Source organism: Leopardus geoffroyi, chromosome E1 (assembly GCF_018350155.1).
Source record: "Leopardus geoffroyi isolate Oge1 chromosome E1, O.geoffroyi_Oge1_pat1.0, whole genome shotgun sequence".
Classification (NCBI taxonomy): Eukaryota; Metazoa; Chordata; class Mammalia; order Carnivora; family Felidae; genus Leopardus; species Leopardus geoffroyi.
This window is the reverse complement of record NC_059330.1, coordinates 50,997,301-51,003,300: the sequence shown is the minus strand read 5'-3', so window position 1 is coordinate 51,003,300 and position 6,000 is coordinate 50,997,301.

Genomic DNA, 6,000 nt, shown 5'->3' with positions numbered 1-6,000 from the left:
GGTCAGTTCAAGCCCCAATCAGGCTCCAGGCTCTTAGTAGGAAAGCTTCTTGGGATTCTCTCTCTCCCTCTCTCCCTGCCCATTTCTTTTTCTCACTTACCCAGTGGGTAAACTGAGGAAGGCACAAGCCTCTTATATTAACTGCTCAAAGCCCCACATCTAGTCAATAATGGCCCCAAGATATGAACCCACACAGTCTGGCTATGGAACCAGAGCTCTTAACCACTTGTTTTTGCCTAGGTATCAGCCGAGCCAATCTTTCCTTGGTTTAACAAATATATTGTCTTGTGTAGACATCAACAAGGAGCCCTGGACTGAATTGCAGCAGCCCCAGATGAAAGCAAAGTGATTTCAAATTTCAGCAGCTAGAGATCAGTATTTGCGTCTCTAGTTCTAAATAAAGTCAGCTGGGACACCTGGGTGGCTCAGTCGGTTAAGTGTCCAGTTTTGGCTCAGGTCATGATCTCACGATTCGTGGGTTCAAACCTCGCACCGGGCTCTGTGCTGACCGCTCCAAACCTGGAGCCTGCTTCGGATTCTCTCTCTGTCTCTGTCTCGCTCTCTCTCTCTCTCTCTCTCTCTCAAGAATGGATAAACGTTAAAATAAATAGAGAAAGAAAGAAAGTTAATACAATAAGCAAATACAACTAAATTATAATGAAAATCTCAAAATCTGAAGTTTAGATTCTCTTTTTGACAGATTTAAAGGCCAATGTAAGGCAAATAGATCAGGCAAATTTATATCTTAGCATAAGATTTTGTAGGATTATTTAGTGTGTGCTTAGTGTTTTCACCCAGCTCAGAATGATTCCTATGTGTAAGGAACCTGCCACCCCGCCTCAAGTACTCAGCTGCAGATTGCCCCTGCCTGAGCTCTAGACTCCCCAAGAACTCTGATGTGAAGTTCACTGCCATCTCCTTCCAGGTCCTTTCAAACCCTGACCACCTTTCCTTTGAGTTTCATACTACACCTTGTATTCCTATGATAAAGTCCACTCTCAGCCTATTTTACCTATTTCCTTAAGTAAGCCCAAATTCTAGGACCTTTGGATTGCTCACATAGTAAAAAATAAAGACCACTACGTTACAACTCCTTGAGGGGCGCCTGTGTGGCTCATTTGGTTAAACGTCTGACTTCGGCTCAGGTCATGATCTCACAGTTCGTAAGTTGGAGCCCTGTGTCAGGCTCTGTGCTGACAGCTTGGAGCCTCAAGCCTGCTTCCAGTTCTGTGTCTCCCTCTCTCTGCCCCTCCCCTGCTCATGTTCTCTCTCTCTCAAAAATAAATAAACGATAAAAAAAAAAATTTTAATTACAACTCCTTGAATCTTTTCACTGAGTCTTACACCTGTTATATAATCAAACAGATACAGAATTAGAATTTCTGCATTTTTCTAGAAGAGATAAAAAGGCAGGGAAGGAGGGCAGAAGGGAAGGAGAAGACAGGAAAGCATCCTCATCTTTTAGAATAGGATTTAGGTCTAGATATTTATATCTATCTATATTTATATATAGATAAAAACGTATCTATACATTTTTATTCCAATATCTCTATATATTTATATATAACATATTATATATTTTAAAATTTGACTTAAATCTACCTGTATTTATATACAGATATATAAATATAAAATATTATATATTTTTTAAAATTTGATTTAACACACATTTCCTGAGTCCCAAAGAATGGGCGTGTAGTGTTCATAACACTACAGTTATGAACTCAAATGAGAAGGAGTTATTAGTCTAGTAGGAAAATAGAACACATATGGAAACGTCAAGAGCAAAACGGCTGGATTTTAAGCAATGTGGATGCTTAAAAGCACAAACCTGGGAGCCTGGGAGGCTCAGTGGGTCGAGCTTCGGACATCAGCTAAGGCATGATCTCATAGTTAGGTGAGTTCAAGCCCTGCAGCAGGCTCTATGCTGACAGCTCGGAGCCTGGAGCCCGCTTCAGATTCTGTGTCTCCCTCTCTCTCTGCCCCTCCCCCCCCCAAATATAAATAAACTTCAAAAAAGAAAAAAGCACAAACCAGTTGGTATGGGATCAAAGTAAGGACAACCCAATGCACTGGCAGAGCTCAGCAAAAGCAGCACGCGAGTGGTAATTTCATGAGGAGCCAGTGGGCTTTCATGAGGTCAGAAAGGGTATGCGTGGATTCTGAGCCTAAAGGGAAACACGAGCAAAGACAGAACAGAGAAACTATTGGCGAAACAACAGCGTTGCAGGTTGATGTGGTTTGGGGCACCTCTACAGAAGCAAAGTCTGAAAGAAGCCGTGCCAGATCCTGGAGGAACTTCCTCGTCCACTGAGGACGCTGTGTTTGGTGGGGATGCAACGCAGAACCACTAAGAAGCCAGAGTCAGAACGGGAATCTGCCCACGAGTGTGATGGAAAAGGACAGTTGGGCCGGGCGGTGGCGTAAGAAAAGGGGGAGGAGCAAGACAGGGGTCACTTATGAACGAGAGCCGAAGTCAGTGAGTAGAGAGAGAGTTGGGCAAATGTAAATGGAAGAAAAATGCCTTTGTGTTATTTAGCAGCTGATAAAATGAAGCAATAGGGGAGAAAAGAGCCAAAGATAATTCTTTTTAAAAAAAAAATTTTTACTTTTTTTTTTATTTTTGAGAGAGAGAGAAAGAGCGTGAGTGGGGGAAGGGCAGAGAGAGAGGAGACACAGAATCTGAAGCAGGCTCCAGGCTCTGAGCTGTCAGCACAGAGCCGGACGTGGGGCTCGAACCCACCAACTGTGCGATCATGACCTGAGCTGAAGTCAGATGGCTTACCGACTGAGGCACCCAGGTGCCCCAAGAGTCAAAGATAATTCTCAGTTTTCATTATGTGAGTACATGGGAGGAATTCTTCTGAAGATTCCTTACTTTTTAATGAGAAGAGTATTTTTCAGTGGTATCAACTTAGTACAAGCAGCCAATGCAGGGGCGACACAACTAGAGAAAAAGTCAGGAAATTGGGACCTGCTTCTGCATTGACAACTAACCACAGGTGTGATTTTCTAGTAAGCAAGGAAGAGCTGGACCATCACTAGGACTTCTTCTAGGTATACAATTGTATTGTTCCCTGGGTCCACATTAAAATGAAGCTTCATAAATAAGAACAGGGATTATGCTTTTTTTTCGTTGTTCTATACTACAAAGTCAATGTCTAAAAGCGGTATTTAAACTGTAATATGCCCTCACTAAGTACATGCTGAATAAATGAGTGAGTCAACAAAAGATTGTTTATATCAAAGTGAAAGGACTGATTGATTCATATCTTCTGTTTTTGTTTTTTAAACTCAAAGTAGCCATTTGGAGGGTTTTTTTTTTTTTTTTGTTACTTATTTAGAGAGACAGAGAGACAGAGAGACAGCACGAGCAGGGAGGGGAGACAGAGAGGGAGAGGAAGGATCCCAAGCACGCTCCGAGCTATCAGCACAGAGCCCGATGTGGGGGGCTTGACCCCGTGAACCGTGAGATCATGGCCTGCGCAGAAATCAAGAGTCAGATGCTCAGCCAACTGAGCCACACAGGTGCCCCTAAAGTTTTAGCCTGAGTAATGGAGCTGGATTTGACATCAAAAGATTATAGTCACACTTCTATAATCTTCCAAGTTATTTGCTATTGCTCACATGTAAATGTTCCCAGCAATGCTTACTCTTCAAAATGGAAAATCTCTGTACCTTTCTGTATATCTCTTATTCCCATTGCCATCTCTACAGGTTGTTAATACTATATAAAATAGAGATCTACCTAGTGAAGGCTGAAATAGAAGGAGTTACTTTCAAATTTCACCGGTTTGGAAATCTTGCATTTGGTTGTGGATTTCTATTGTGCAGTTTGAAGATAAAATAGATCTTGAATTTTTTTTTTCTACAATAAATTGGCTGACTGTATTTACAATGCCCAGTTATTTCAGTCCCTTGTAAATCACAATCCAGCTTAGAAAGCAACATATTTCACATCTCAGCTATTGCTTTGACTCACAAGGACAAAGAATGAAGGAACCAAAACTTAGCAGAAGTGGGTAGACAAACCTTTGCTCACAATTATTCTAGAAAGTGTATTCACAATTTCTCCTTTCCTGATCTACAGCTTCAAAAGCAGTTTGCTAATTCTCTCCCTCACCCCAAAACCGCACATTACCAAATACCTGAGTATTTAACACTACGTACACAAAATACCTTAGGTGGTAGATTGTTTATTTATTTTTTAAAAAAATTTTAATGTTTATTTTTGAGAAAGAGTGAGAGAGAGAGAGAGAGTGAGAGAGAGAGAGAGAGAGATGGAGACAGAGCATGAACAGCGGAGGGGCAGAGAGAGGGAGACACAGAATCAGAAGCAGGCTTCAGGCCCTGAGCTGTCCAGCACAGAGCCTGATGTGGGGCTGGAATCCATGAACCATGAGATCATGACCTGAGCCAAAGTCGGATGCTAAACTGACTAAGCCACCCAGTCCCCCCATAGATTGCTTATTTCTAATAAGGATGTTTGAACGTTGTATCTAATAACCTATATACTATCTCATCCCCATCTGAACCCACTACTATTTTTCCTTATCTAAAATTTAATAATGTAATGAACTGGATATGCAACAGTTCAGTCTATGTTATAGACTTAAACTATAGTAAGATAAAATAGAACCTTCATAAGATAAAAGAATACCTTCTAAGGTTATATTTAATATTATCCCCAAAAAAGTACATGCCAAGTATTCATTTCAATAATTTGTAAATTACAGAAGGTGTTTCACAGTGAATTTCACTAAAGTTAAACAAAGATGTAATTACATGGTTTAGCCACAGCGTATTTTACTAAGTTCAGTGTTAGCGTCATATTCCTAATAGTGAATTCGGGATGGGGTTTAAATAAATCTGTTCTCTTCTCTTATGCAAACTGATGTCTCTACGAAGTGGGGTTTGGTAGAAGGAACAAATGTCACTGTGTGTGCACGTGTGTGTGCGTGTCTGTCTGCTTTAATGGAAAAGCTAAGAAACTAATGAAGTAACATTCCTATTGGTTACGGGAATAGAATGTTCTCAAGTGGGTGAGATGGCTAGGCTCTCTTAAAAATGGGAGCTAAGAATGTTAGCACTACATTTCCGATTACTGAACCCATCTATTTTATTTCTACTGCCCACAGAGCAGAAAGGCATACATTGTTCCAGCATGGGAGAATATGCAACATTGACCTTCTCCTTCCCCTTGAACCAATTTTCACAAAATAGAACCCAGTGAAAGACAACACAGGGATCCCCAAATGCATATTGAAAAGTAATCCATTTTTCACTCATCAGATAACAACACTTAATGACTTGGGTAACCCAACTTCACTCTCCAATGGCCTTGATGAAGAGGCCAGTTCATTCCATTAGGAAATCAGTGAGATGAATCGTAATGAAAAACAGTGACTCTTTGCCAGGATTTAGCAAAGGCCATGAATAGCCCAGCTTAAAAGCTGAATTTCTTGTTTTCCTTCCTGTGTGGCTCTCTTTGAAAGGACAAGAAAACGGTCCATTTGCTCTTTGGAAAACCCATCTCAGGGCGTGAGATACTGCCAACTGGTTAGGTTATCTTAGGTAAATGAAGTCACGGGAGCATTAGGAATAAAATGACCAGAGGGCAAATTTGCAAGTGGAAACAAAGGGACATGTTTAGGTTTTCTGACTAATGTAGTGAGGGTAGCGAGCAGATCGTATTCCATAGAAAATAGCACCTTTGGGACACAGAGTCCTGGCACATTGAAGTGTTTTCTGCCTCACCCCCATTTCCATCACCCATGAGTTCTCTTCGACATAATAGTTCTGCTATTATTTCTTAAAAATCACCATGCTATGCATCATCTAGGAAAAAAAGAAAAAGAAAAGGACTTACAGGGAAAGTGGCAGGGGGGTGCATAATACTCCAAGGTTTTGTCGACAATACATTCAAAAAAGAAATTTAAAAAGAAAATAGGACCCTAACAGAAGGGGTGGAACAGTTTTGCACTTGGTCAGTAGTAAGGA